Here is a 14,114-nt window from a genome sequence, read left to right on the forward strand (position 1 = left end):
AGAGTGCTGTGCCGTCTGTCACAGCTCACAGCAACTTTAAACTCTTGGGCTTAAGCGATTCTCTTGCCTCTGCCTCCCAAATAGCTGGGACTACAGGCGCCTGCCACAATACCTGGCTATGTTTTTATTGCAGTTGTCATTGTTGTTTTAGCTAGCCCGGGCCAGGTTTAAACCCTCCAGCCTTGGTGTGTGTGGCCAGCCCCTACCCACTGAGCTATGGGCACTGCCGAAATGTTCCTTATTTTTAGAAGAGTGCTTCCTGGATGGTTAGCAGGACAGTGTGTGTGCAATAGTGACTAGATGTTTGCAGACAGTGACCAATTTTCAGGTCTCCTGCCATGGGAGGTATTTATGCAGGTTTTCAGTTTGAGCATGGTTAGACAAAACATGCATGTTCCAGTCTGCACAGTTGCCACCTATCCCTGTTGCCTTACCATGCACTTGTTCCCACACATTCATGGGACTTGCCTGGCTTCTAAATATATTTAGGTTGCAACCCTTGTTTTTTTCTTTTCTTTTTTTTTTTTCAGAGACAGAGTCTCACTTTATCACCCTTGTTAGAGTACCATGGCATCACAGCTCATAGCAACCTCCAGCTCTTGGGCTTAGGTGATTCTGTTGCCTCAGCCTCCTGAGTAGCTGGGACTACAGGTGCCTGCCACAACGCCTGGTTGTTTTTTGTTGCAATTTGTCTGGGGCTGGGTTCAAACCTGCCACCCTTGGTATTTAGGGCTGGTGCCTGACTCACTGAGCCACAGGTGCCGCCCCAGCTTGCAACCTTTGTTAAATTGTTCCCTGGCCAGTTAGTGATATTGCTTCAACACAGAAAACATTTTTTTAAGCTTTTAATTTTCACCATGTGTGGATCATAGAACACTTTCATATGCATTTAATATATTCCAAATACTTAAGGCATTTGGAATTGCTGCCAATGAAAATGTTACTACAGTCAACAAGAATTAGACTTTGAAATGTCCAGTTTCATCTTTTACCTGGGAAATGAGTTTTAGTGTTATAGTTCACACATGGGTTATAGTTGAGTCAAGACTGGCACTATCCAAGTGGTAGCTGATAGCCACAGGTGGCTGCTGAGCCCTTGAAATGTAGTTGGTATGAATTGAGCTGTGCTGTGTGTAAAATACACACTAGATTTCCAATACTTAGTGCAAAAATAATGTAAGCTGTCTCATTAATACTTTTTTGTTTTGTTTCTTTTTGAGACAGAGTCTCACTTTGTTGCCCTGGGTAGAGGCCTGTGGTGTCATTATAGCTCACAGCAATCTCAACTCTTGGGCTCAAGTGATTCTCTTGCCTCAGCCTCCCAGGTAACTAGGACCACAGGCACCCACCATAATACCTGGCTAGTTTTTAGAGATGTGGTCTTGCTCTTGCTCAGGCTGGTCTTGAACTCCTGAGCTCAAGCAGTCCACCTGCCTCGGCCTCCTAGGGTGCTGGGATTATACGCATGAGGCACCAAGCTCGGCCATTGATACTTTCTTATATTGAAATAATATTTTGGCGATATTGGGCTAAATAGAATATATTATTAAAGTTAATGTCACCTTTTTACATGTATTAGAGTTATTTCACCTTTTCTTTGTATATTTTTAATGTGGTTACTAGAAAATTAAAAGCTGCATAGGTGGCTTGGATTATATTTCTATTGGGCAAGGCTGGGCTAGAAGTCAATTAAAATGAATTCCTACCTACACCAAGTTTATCAAGTTCTTAATACCATATGTTGACTTTACTTATAATCCTTCAATAAAACCAATAATAAATGACTGCTTTAGTTTTCCAAAAGAGGCTCTTTCTGGGGTGTGGAGTTAAAGATGATTGGCTGCACTGACAGGGAAGAAATGTGCTAGGAAGATTTTCAATCCAGGCAATAGGTGAGTACCATAGTTCAGAGAGCTGTTGATTTGACGCGTGGCATGATTTATTACCTCTGCCATTCAAACACATTTCTCTACCAAGCAGCTGCTGTGCTGCTTTTTATGTACACACACACACATGCAGGTGCACACACACACACACACACACACACACACACAACTATGGCTGGAAGCCTCTTCAGTAGGAAGTGACCTTGATATATATTTTTTAAAACCTTAGTGGTCTGTTAGAGATCATTCTTGGTCTCTCTTTCTCTTAGTACAGAAATTAAAGAGACAGGAAAGTTATGGAGTTAACTTAAAGAGTGTCTGAGATGAGAAGAGGCAGATGGTCTCTTAGGAGGGGAACTGAAGTTGGCGGGAGACAGGAGTTTGCCGGATCGTTCTGCCACTCACTAGTTGTGACTTAGGAAAGCCCATACCCTCTGTGGGTCAGCTTCTTCTATAAAAGTGGTGCCAATGACCAGTACTTTACAAAGTTAACGTATAATTCAAAGGAGAGTTTTTTAAACTCTAAGATTGTCAAACTGACATTTTTATTAGGGAAGATAAACTTTTATTTTATAATCATTATTATCACCAAACATTTCAAGACTTATGTGCAAGTTACTGCCCTAAGAGCAGTGCTCTGATTTGGAACAGACTAGACTGAAAGCTATGTTCATTGGTGAATCTGGCCTTCTATCCTCCATGACCTTCACTGTCACAGAGAAGAAATCTGTGTTACTATGTTTCATTTTACTGTACTGTTAACTCATACTTTACAGATTAGGAATTTGATTTTGAGGCTGGTAAATTAAATCTCAATCCTGTTTGTTGTGCCCAATAGATACATTAGATTTAAAAAATGCTTTGCTGTGCTTTTAACTCAAGATAAGAACAATTAAATTCATTATCGGTAGCTGTAGACTGGACATTTCTCAAGGACGAAGCATATGTCATCGAAGACTTCAAGAGCTGATTAATTTGGTTAGAGCTTTAAGCACTTTGGTTTGCTTCTGGGGTGTCCAACCTGTGGTCCCTGGGCCGCATGCAGATTATGTGAGGACTTTTTTGCTTATTAGGGGTGTCAAATATCACAAACTTTTGCACATATCTTTCTTTTTTCTTTTTGCTCATCAGCTTTCCTTAGTGTTCGTGCGTTTCATGTGTGGCGCAAGGCAACTCTTCTTCCAATATGGTACAGAGAGGCAAAAAAGCTGCGGCAAAGATTTTCCCTGCGTGGAAAATCTTTTTTATACTCTTTTTAAGTAAACAAGTTTTAGTTATTATGTTACCCTCTGCTATCAAAGTCATTTTTCAGTAGTTTAAAAATAATTTAAAGAGAAAAACAGGGTAGGAGAAAAATGCAACATAGACTATAAACTGTCTTCTGTGTTTATTGCTGTGGTTTTTTGTTTCTCTACCTTCTTTATTTAACTTTGGTTGCAATGGTCAGCTCTTTGTTTCAGTTTCGTTCTTTTTTTTTCTGAGCCAAAACAGAAATCTTGGTGAGTGAGAAGAAGATAGGTAAAAAGATAAGGCAGAAAGTAAGTCCTGGCTCAGAGCCTGTAGCTCAAGTGGCTAAGGCGCCAGCCGCATACACCAGAGCTGGTGGGTTTGAATCCAGCCCAGGCCTGCCAAATAACAATGACAACTTAAAGCAAAAAATAGCCAGGCATTGTGGCGGGCGCCTGTAGTCCCAGCTACTTGGGAGGCTGAGGCAAGAGAATTGCTTAAGTCCAGGAGTTGGAGATTGCTGTAAGCTGTGACGCCATAGCACTTTACCAGGGTGCCATGGTACTCTACCCAGGGCGACAGCTTGAGACTCTGTATCAGAAAAAAAAAGTAAGTCCCATTAAAAAGGAGAAAGGAGACATAATCACAGATGAGGAGATTAAAAAGCAGAAGGAAAGCTAGGTAAAATGACATTCTCTCTGTGACCGAACTCTATCTAGGCTGCCTTGAGCCCTCTTCTTTACTACAGACTTTCAACACAAATTATTCAACCACATTAAAAGACTTAAACACCAGCCTGATTTCTAAGCATTCAAGGCCATGTCTCTAGGCAGCCTTAGCTCCCCTTCAAGTGCCTGCCTGAGAAAACTGAAAGCTACTAGAACTCAATGTTCCAGCAGACACTTGACCATAGGCCCCTGACCACCCCTTCTTAGAGCATTTACTAAAAAGGGCTTATAATTGTGACTCCGTCCTCTGTCCCCCTGGGATGTGTATGTATCTCCTGCATCTCAGGAGTGTCTTTCTCAAAAGTCTGAAAGCCATTCTTTTAGAATATTATCATCAAGAGAGGGTCTCTGTCTCCCAGTCTCTGTGGGAGGATAGAATCCTGATTTTGATTATTGCCAGCTAATAGGTGCTGCTGGCCTAATCAGCATTTAAACTGTCCAACCCTGTATGATTTTTCACTTCCCTCACTTCTGCGTCCCCATTTCCCCCCTCCCTACTCCCTCATTCTCCCTTTAAAATGCCCAATCGTCTCTGTGCAAATCAAAGTTGAGTTCTGTTCATGCTAGACCCTCTTTTCTAGTGCAATAGTATATTACTGATTACAATCTGTCCTTATCATTCTTATTAGGGTCTGGCTCTACAGAACTCATTCTAAGGTGACTCTACAATGAGTCATGTCCATGTACAATCCTCTCTCCTTGAGTATGTGAAATCTATGACTTGTGTCTAAACAACAGAATATGGCAAAGGTGATCCATTGTTATTCCCTTGATTAGGTTCCATCACACATGACTCCCATGTTAGCAGAGAAGAGAAAGAGAGAGAGAGAGAAGAGACACCAACCAGAAACAAATCAATGTTCCCCACTGAAGCCAGAACAGTTCAAGAACGATGATGGCAGATATCCCTACAGATCAGGATATGGGTGGGCTGAAAACAAGGCATTTTGCTCAAAGTTTGTATCAAGAGCAGTTAGACTCTCAGGTTCCCTCCTCACCTTACACAACCAAACAACTCTTCTTCTCTGACCGTGGAAGAAGATTAGAGTTTTATTCCCAGAAGACATTAAACCAGCGAGAAGTGGACTGAATATTAGCAGTGGTTGAGAACCAGGTTCCATATTGAAAACAAATCCATTAACTTGAGACTGATGAGATTCCCTATTCTCAGTGCCCAAGAGGTGGGCAGTGAGACTTATGCCCCTCCAGGAAGAGTAGAGCATTTGCCCCTGGGAATAGTGACCAGGCCAAGAGAAAATTCCTATAGAAGTAGAGATTAGTGCTCCCAAGTGGTGCAGCTGGGCTCATGCCAGTTACTCATGGTGAGGGCTGCCACTCTATGAGCCTTGTTCACAAACACAAAGCTTCTGATCAGCTTTGTAAGAGTAAAAAGTTAATGAGTGAGTATGAATTATTGTATATTTAAAGAAATAACTTAATGTGAAAATATTTAATATGAAAGGCAGATGTTAAAACAGGCCAAAAAAGAAACTCGGCAACAGAGACAAGACAGAAAGCTGAATAAAACTTTAAGAAGGCCGTAATTAATATTTTCAAAGAGATAAGTGAAGATATTGCATTAGAGTATTAAAGGCAGGGTGCTAGAAGAAAGCAAAATTTGGAGACTAAGAAAGACCTTTTAGGATTAAAAAATGTTAACATAAATTTAAAAAATCAGTTGAAGGGTTAGAAGAGATAGCCAGGGAATCATCTAGAAAGAAGAGGGTGGGGCAGTGCCTGTGGCTCAAAGGGGTAGGGCACTGGCCCCATACACCGGAGGTGGAGGGTTCAAACCCAGCCCCTGGCCAAAAAAAAAAAAAAAAGAAGACGGTCTTTGAAGAAGGTCAAAGAGGAGAAAGAAGAAGATAGCTCTCCTAGCTGGAGGCTCCCCTAGGAAACAAGGCCCAGAAGGAAATGTTGGCTACTTATTTGAAAGCCATAAACCCTGGGAAACAAGGGTGAGGACAAAGGGGATGTGAAGCTAGGAAGAGATCAAGAGAAGTAAAGTGATGTATCACCAGCCTGGTTACCACTTTGTGACAGACACATTAAAGAGAAAAAGCAGGTTGTTGGGCAAGTAGATCCACTCAGCATGAAAAACTGTTTCCAGATAGACTTCAAGGAGCAACTATATTTTCTAGCAGTTAATGGGGAGAGGAAGGAGAGAGAGTTTATCTACCCAGATCCCTCCCATTTCTTGCTTCCCATTGGTCAAAGTTTACACCATGGGAGTTCATTCTTCTGCACATGCAGTGGTATCATTCAACTTCTTTGGAAGCTTCCAGGGATGGCAGGACACATGCTTTACACAGCTTGGTGCTTTATCTGAGTCCTGAAGTAGAGGGAAGAGCCAGAAACTTTGGCCTGGCTGTGTAGCTGTGGCCACAGGGGAGGGTCTGACATTTCCAGGCTAAGTGACCATTTAGCCCTAAGAAGGAGAACTGGCCAGCGATGGTGGCTATAATGAAGAGGTGGCCAAGGGACTGAGGAGGCATAAAAAATTGGTGCTTGGTATAGTATATATAAATAACCAAGAAAAAGGATGTTATTTAGAAATAAAGATTTACAAGTTCACAAATTAAACCTTAAAACTCATAGTCTTACATAGTCATGTAACTTCAGGGTATAAATGCCTAAGTATGACATCAGTGGCAGAAAGCCACAAGAGAAACAATGGATAGATTTAAAACTTCTTTTTAACAACAACAATCTACCCTGAACACTAGAAGATTTTGAGAAAAGAAAGGATAAAAAACTGGGCAAAAATATATGTCAAATGATATCCTTAAAATACAAAGAGCACTTACAAATAAATAAGAGTAAGTTGAGTATCTCAATGGAAAAATGGGAAAAGTTATAAACTTTCAATTCACAAAACAAAAAATACAAATGGCTAGTTAAGACATGAAGTAATAGTTAATATTTTTAATAAGTATGTATTTAAATAAAATACTATTTTAGCTTATCGTATTGGTGAGTACTAAAATAAGCACTAATACCTAGTGTTGGGGAGAGGATTGGGTAAATGTTTAATCAGCGCTGGTAGAATTTTAAGTGTGCAGCATTTCTTTTTTTTTTTTTTGAGACAGAGCCTCAAGCTGTCCCCCTGGGTAGAGTGCCGTGGCATTACAGCTCACAGCAACCTCCAACTCCTGGGCTCAAGCGAGTCTCTTGCCTCTGCCTCCCAAGTAGCTGGGATCACAGGTGCCCGCCACAACGCCCGGCTATTTTTTGGTTGCAGCTGTCATTGTTGTTTGGTGGGTCCGGGCTGGGGATTCGAGCCTTAGGTGTATGTGGCTGGTGCCTTAGCCGGTTGAGCTATAGGCGCCGAGCCAGTGTGCAGCATTTCTGAAGAACAATTTTGCAATATATATTGAAAACTTTAAAATACATATATCCCTACAGTTAGAAAGCTGACTCAAGGAATTTATCCTGGACGAGAGTATATGAATGCATGGATAAATCTGTTTATTTTGGTTGTTGTTATAATTCCAACACAAAACAACATAAAAATTCAACAATAGGGTTCTGGTTATATATAGTGTCCAATATCCAAATATTGAAATACTGTTCTGTCATTAAAAAGGCATTTTTAAATTTATAGACATAAAAGATAGTCATGATATGTTGGTTGAAAAAGCATCACAATCTGTCCCTTTTGTTCCCAAATAATCACAGTTATTAGATGTGCATGAAAGGAAAACTAGAAAAATAAAGTAACTATTGCAAAGGAGCTTAGACTTTCGAATTGGCCTACCAAATAAAAAATAGAACATGCATTTAAAGAAAATTCTCAATATGTTTCCAAAGTTGCAAATAGTCTAATCATGGTGGGGAAGTAGTTTTCTAATACAATGATCATATCTGCAAGGAACATTTCATGTTTGTAGATGTTAGTCTCACAGAGGGGCAGGGATAAAGTTATTACTGTTAGAAGCCATGGAAGGCGATAAAGATTTTATCTATTTGGGGGACTGTTGCTAGAGAGAGTTTATGTCGGGGGGGGGGGGCGCGAAGTGCTTTTTTCTTTCCATACTAACTCATAATATCAAAGTGTCACTTTGCATTCTTCAACACATGAGAACAAGTCTGGAAGAATATACATCACATACACTTACCCCTCAGAAGTAGGATTATAGATGATTTGTATTCACATTTTTAGTCTTTTTTCTTTTTTGAGACAGAGGCTCACTCTGTTGCCCCAGGCTAGAGGGCCTGGTGTCAGCCTAGCTCACAGCAACCTCAAACTCCTGGGCTTCAGCAATCCTGCCTCAGCTTCCCAAGAAGTTGGGACTATAGGTGCCAGCCACAGCACCCAGCTCATTTTTCTAATTTTGTGGAGACAGAGTCTTGCTCTTGCTCAGGTTGGTCTTCAACTTATGAGCTCAAGAGCTCTTCCTGCCTTAGCCTCCCAGAGTGCTAGGATTACAGATGTGAGCCACCAGGCCTGGCCTGTATTTACATTTTTTTTCTTTTGTGCTTGCTTGTATTTCCTGTTTTGTTTATCAGAATATTATTGCTTATACAAAAGTTCTGATTATAAAATATATTCTCTGTTAAAATATATGTAAAACACTAAAAAATACAAGAAAGAACATTAAAACTGTCAATAAACTACCCAGAACGATCTTTTAGTGTACTGTACTTTATTTGGTTGTTGTATTTTCTTCCAGTATTTTTTTTCTTTATTTAAGTCTATAATCTGCTTTTTTTTTTCTTAGCAAATATGGTACAGGCATATTCCATTATTTCTATTTTTTCATAAAATTTTAATGACTTCACAAATTTCTACTATATGGATGTGCCAGAATTTATTAACCTATTATTGGACATTTGGGTCATTTTCAATTTGAATCAGTTATTCAAGGCTATTAAATAACTTTACTCCATAATAAGCATCTTCATTACTTAAATTTTTATACATGTTTCAGATTATTTCCTTAGATTCTTGGAAATAAACTTACAATGTAAAAAGGTAGGAGTATTTTTAAAACTACACATGTTGTCAAATTGGTCTCTAGAAAGACTGAGAATCAAAACGATCTGCCCTCACCCTCTGCATAGGCACAGTTTGGACACTGAGGACTGAAACTATTCCTACACAACTAACTGTGACTTTGCTATTCCACTGTCTTCATTAGTATGACTTTACAATCCCCAAAGACTCTTGCCCAGGCAGAATTGAAGTGTTCATTAAAGGAACTTCACCAAAGACTAATCAACTCTTCAGTGGAAAGCACCCTAAGATTCTTAGTATTTCTTACTTACAAAATCTTCACCTTGAAGTATGGAGATCCTTAAAGAGCTAAAAGGCTAAAAGTAAACCTTCCTTTAGATCCCTCAATCCCATTACTAAATGTCTACCCAGAAGTAAAACAAATCATTTTACCATAAGGACATTTGAACTAGAATGTTCATCAGAGCTCAATTCACAATCACCAAGACATGGAATCAACCTAAGTGCCCATCAACCGATGAAGGGGTAAATAAACTGTGGTATAAGTACACCATGGGCTTGGCGCCCATAGCACAGTGGTTAAGGAGCCAGCCACATACACCAAGGGTGGTGGGTTTGAGCCCGGTCTGGGCCAGCTAAACAGCAATGACAACTGCAACAAAAAAATAGCTGGGCATTGTGGCAGGTGCCTGTAGTCCCAGCTACTTGGGAGGCTGAGGCAAGAAAATCGCTTAAAGCCAAAGAGTTTGAGGTTGCTGTGAGCTGTGATGCCACGACACTCTACCAAGGATAACATAGTGAGACTCTGTCTCAACAACAACAACAAAAGTATATCATGGAATACTATTCAGCCATGAAAAATATGGAGACTACATCTTTTATATTAACCTAGATGGAGCTGAAGAACACTCTTCTTAGTAAAGTATCACAAGAATGGAAAAGTTAAGTATCCAATGTACTCAGTATAATGTGAACTCAATAGATGAACTATAAAGCCACATGAGAGAAAAACATTTAAATTCAAGGGTGGGGGAGGGAGGAGAGAGTTCAGTGTAAGGGTAAACAGCACAACGCTGGGTGAAGGGCTCACCAGTAACTTGAACTTTACCTAATGAACAAAAACAATGTAACCTAATGATTTGTACCCTCATATTAATCTGGAATAAATTTTAAAAAATCTTCACCCTGGTCTTTCCACCAGTCCTGGATTGCTGAATCATGATCCTTACCCAGTGCTAATCATGCCCTCTTCACCTCCAATTGAAAGACCTACCTTAAATTTCCAGTTTTTAGTAAATTTGAAACTTGCCATTCCCTATCTTAGACATGAAGTAGTGTAGAGCTGGTGTTCTCCGGTACCTTAGTCAGCAATAAACCCAGCTTCATCTGTGCATCATACGTTGGTGAGAATTTATACATTTTGCAGACTATAACAGTTCATGTCAGTGAATTAGGTTTGCATCAACCCATGTAAAAGGATAATAAGATCAGTTATTAATCTAACCAATTAGCCAGCCTTATCGGTAGAAACCTAACCAGTTGTGTTTTATTAAGTGTAAAGAGGATTAGTAGTAGGAACACCATACATCCCTTTTGCTGGGACCTTCAGGTTTATGCCTGTAGTCTGGTATAATTAGTAACAGCTCTCACTTTCACTCTCACAGCGTCTTGGTTTGGGGTATGCCTTCCGAAGAATTCCTTACTGTGAATCACACTTCATTATGACCCCATCCACCTAGTCCTCCATAACATCACCATTAATGTTTTATTATCAATCTATCTCTCAGTTTTTAATTGCCTGTAACGCCATGCTCGGGACTCCAGATTTTATGTATATATTTGATCTCATGTAACTCTCACAGCCATTCTCTAAGTTAAGATTATTTTTAGGACCATATTATGGATGTACTCAGAATCACATTCCTCAGGCACAGCACCCAGCAATCTGTGTTTTGAGACTGCCCAGATGATTCTGCCGCATCTGTCCCCAGTTGGGCACTTGGGAACCACTGAGCTGGTCGACCTGGGAGAGGTGAAGATGAGATGAAGACGTGTATCTCAGCACGTCTCAAGGTAATGGTAGACATCCTGCCCACCAGGGGCTTAGAGATAATAAGGCAACTAGATAAGTCCATAAATGCTGAACAAAGGTAGAAACTGCTGCAGGAGGAACTCTCAGAGTCCAGCTGCAGGCTTGGGAGTTGTACTGTTGACCACCTGTCAAGGGAAAGCAAGACTTTCTTCTCTTTGAGATGGAGAAAATTTGAATATTAACTTCTTGGTTTGATTTTTTAAATTTCTGTTATGCCAGTAGCCGTTCTGGAAAAATAGTGGAGAAAGAAGAATATTTTAAAATATCCAAACTCGATTGGCAGCAGAAGGGAGGGCATGAGGTGGGATCTTACCTAACGGGCCCATTGTGAGGGTGTACAGCACGCCCCCTGGGTGAGGGGCTCTTTTACAAATGGAACTGGACCCTGGAAGTGAGAAAATGTGACCTAAAAATTTGTACCCTCATAGTAATTTGAAATAAAAAACAAATTTAAAAAGTATCAAACCAAAATCATCCTCTTTGATTTGAACCTCTTCTGGTAGAATAAGGCTTTCACGTGTCCTTGGGAGGAAAGAATTCAAAAATTGGATTTTAATGGAGCTGAGTTTATCAAGATTGGAGAGTGGGAGCCATGAATGAAATGTTTGTGTGGATAGTAATGAAGTATTTACCTATAGGAGCCGGCTGTTTGTATGTGCTCTTCTACAATTTACTTGGTACTTGAAGGGAAAAATGTTGTCATGGCAACAGTGTAACAAACAAGGCGGAATTGGGTACACATGAATCATGACTTTATATGCAAGACAAAGAAGCAAATGTTCTCCTGTGATGGCTGGATTTGTTAAGCTTAAAAATTACAGCAAACATTTTAATGAGGTTTTCTTATTGTTCCACATGAAAAAAATGAGGGAAGTGCATAGGAGGATGGAAGGTGTGGATTATATTTACAATATTTCCATAATGTTACCCAGCAGGGCACAGGTCTATTGCCTCAGACTCACAGGTTGGTATCCTGGCCTATTTGATGGAATGGAACTTGACATGGTCTCTGTTTCTGTTTCAGAACATACTGTCAAGGAGTTCACACACAGACACAGACACAGACACAGACACACACACACACACACACACACACACACACACACGGCAAGAAGCTGTCTTCTAATTTGGTTGAAAGAGCCAGCTACATAAATCATTCCACTAGGGTGGGAGACAGAGTGTGCCATACTGCACCCATGGTTCCCAGGGCACTATGGCAGTCCTTCATGAAGAGCAAGAAAGCCTGCTTGACAGGGCTCTCCTGCTTGACACAGCAAGTTTGAGTGTAATTGTAATTCTGTGGGAATCTTCTCTTTGAGTTCTGTGAAGAGACTCCATGTGTAGACCCCGTAATCATGTAGATTCATTGGTTTTGATTGTAATCATATATGATACCTTGTTCCAACAAGTGGGCCAAGTTCTGAGGCTGGAAAATGATCATTTTGTGAGCACTTTCTGGATAAAATGATAGAGAGCTTCAAGTACTGATAGGCTACTTTTGGCTATGAGTCTTACATCAGGGATTATTAGACTTGACACTGCAACAGAGTCACCTGGAGGCGTGTTAAAATGCAAATGGCTGGGTCCCTCCCCTAGAATTCTAAAGGCTGTGGGTCTGGGAACCACTGCTTTAGCCAAAATTCACCTGATAGAAAAGATAGGAACATTGGTCTTATGGTTTCCTTTTTACTTCCCAATAAGTGGCTGGACAGTAATTCAAGGTGTCCAGTGGAAAAGAAGGCTGAAGCTGAGATTTAATTGTTTTAGGTAAATTTGATGAAAAAGTGATTAAGAAAAGAACACTTGGCTCAGCACCTGTGGCTCAAGCGGCTAAGGTGCCAGCCACATACACCTAAGGTGGCGGGTTTGAATCCCCAGCCCGGGCCCGCCAAACAACAATGATGGCTGCAACCAAAAAATGGCCAGGCGTTGTGGCGGGTGCCTGTAGTCCCAGCTGCTTGGGAGGCTGAGGCAGGAGACTCGCTTGAGCCCAGGAGTTGGAGGTTGCTGTGAGCGTGATGCCATGGCACTCTACCCAGGGGGATAGCTTTAGGCTCCGGCTCAAAAAAAAAAAAAAAAAAGAAAAGAAAAGAACACTCTTTCATCTGTCCCAGGCAGCACAGAAGGGGCTATTTTCTGGATTTTTCTGTAAGGGAGGAATGTTGAAAATGGAGATGTAATAATGTGCTTCTCAGAGAATTAGTCCTCAACTAGCAACATTGGCATCACAGGGAAGCTTATTAGAAGTGCAAAATTTGGGTGACGTCTGTGGCTCAAGGAAGTAAGGCACCGGCCCCATATACCAGAGGAGGGGAGGCTGGTTCAAACCCAGCCCCGGCCAAAAGCTGCAAAAAAAAAAAGGCAAAATTTCATGCCCTACCCTAGATCCCAATCAGAATAACATTCTAAGCTCCCAGAGTGATTTGTACACACATTAAGGTTTGAAAAGCCTTGCTGTAAGAGACAGACTGCCACTTTAATTAATTAATTAATTAATTTTGGAAACAGTTTTTTTGAAATAGTTTCACTATGTTGCCCTCGGTAGAGTACCGTGGCATCACAGCTCACAGCAATCTCTAACTCTTGGGCTTATGTGATTCTCTTGCCTCAGCCTCCCAAGTAGCTGGGACTACAGGCGCCTGCCACAACACCTGGCTATTTTTCTGTTGTAGTTGTCATTGCTATTTAGCAGGCCTGGGTCGGGTACAAACCCACCTGCCTTTGTGTATGTGGCTGGCGCCCTAACCACTGAGCTATGGGCACCAAGCCATAGACTGCCACTTTAGAGGTCAAGATGCCTAAGTTTTAGCCCAAGTTGTGCCCTTGCCCAGCCATATAGCCCCAATGGGGAGTCTGGGGATGGGCTGGTGGTGGGTTAGTGACCTACAAGTTTCCTTTCAGATCTGGGTGTTGTAATTCTTAATCACTGCCCAGCAAGTCCTAACTTGCTCTGCCATTTTAGAAGACTTCTGAGAAGCAGCTCCCCACCTGCCGCCGCCACTGAGGTTGTTGACCTCCTTCCTTCTGCTGCCTCCACATCCCCCGGTAGCTTGTGTGAACTGCATTAGGATAGTGTGTGGAGGATGTGGCATCATTCCAGGTACCTGAGCTCCTGAGAGCCCACTGTGTAATCGCTCATTTGGAACTAAACCAAGAGCAACCTGGGGAAAGTACACCCAGTCTGATAGCACTGTCTGATAATAAAGCCCTTGTCTTGAGTAGCC

General features: G+C 41.2%; 1 pseudogene; it reads right to left on the reverse strand.

Annotated features, from left to right (window-relative positions):
* The window catches only part of LOC100950567, a 17,281-nt pseudogene extending 6,065 nt beyond the window's left edge, over window positions 1-11,216 (reverse strand).
* Between the last annotated feature and the right edge of the window lie 2,898 nt (window positions 11,217-14,114).

The sequence above is a fragment of the Otolemur garnettii genome, unplaced genomic scaffold, assembly GCF_000181295.1.
Source record: "Otolemur garnettii isolate 467f Iridium unplaced genomic scaffold, OtoGar3 scaffold00006, whole genome shotgun sequence".
NCBI classification, from domain to species: Eukaryota; Metazoa; Chordata; class Mammalia; order Primates; family Galagidae; genus Otolemur; species Otolemur garnettii.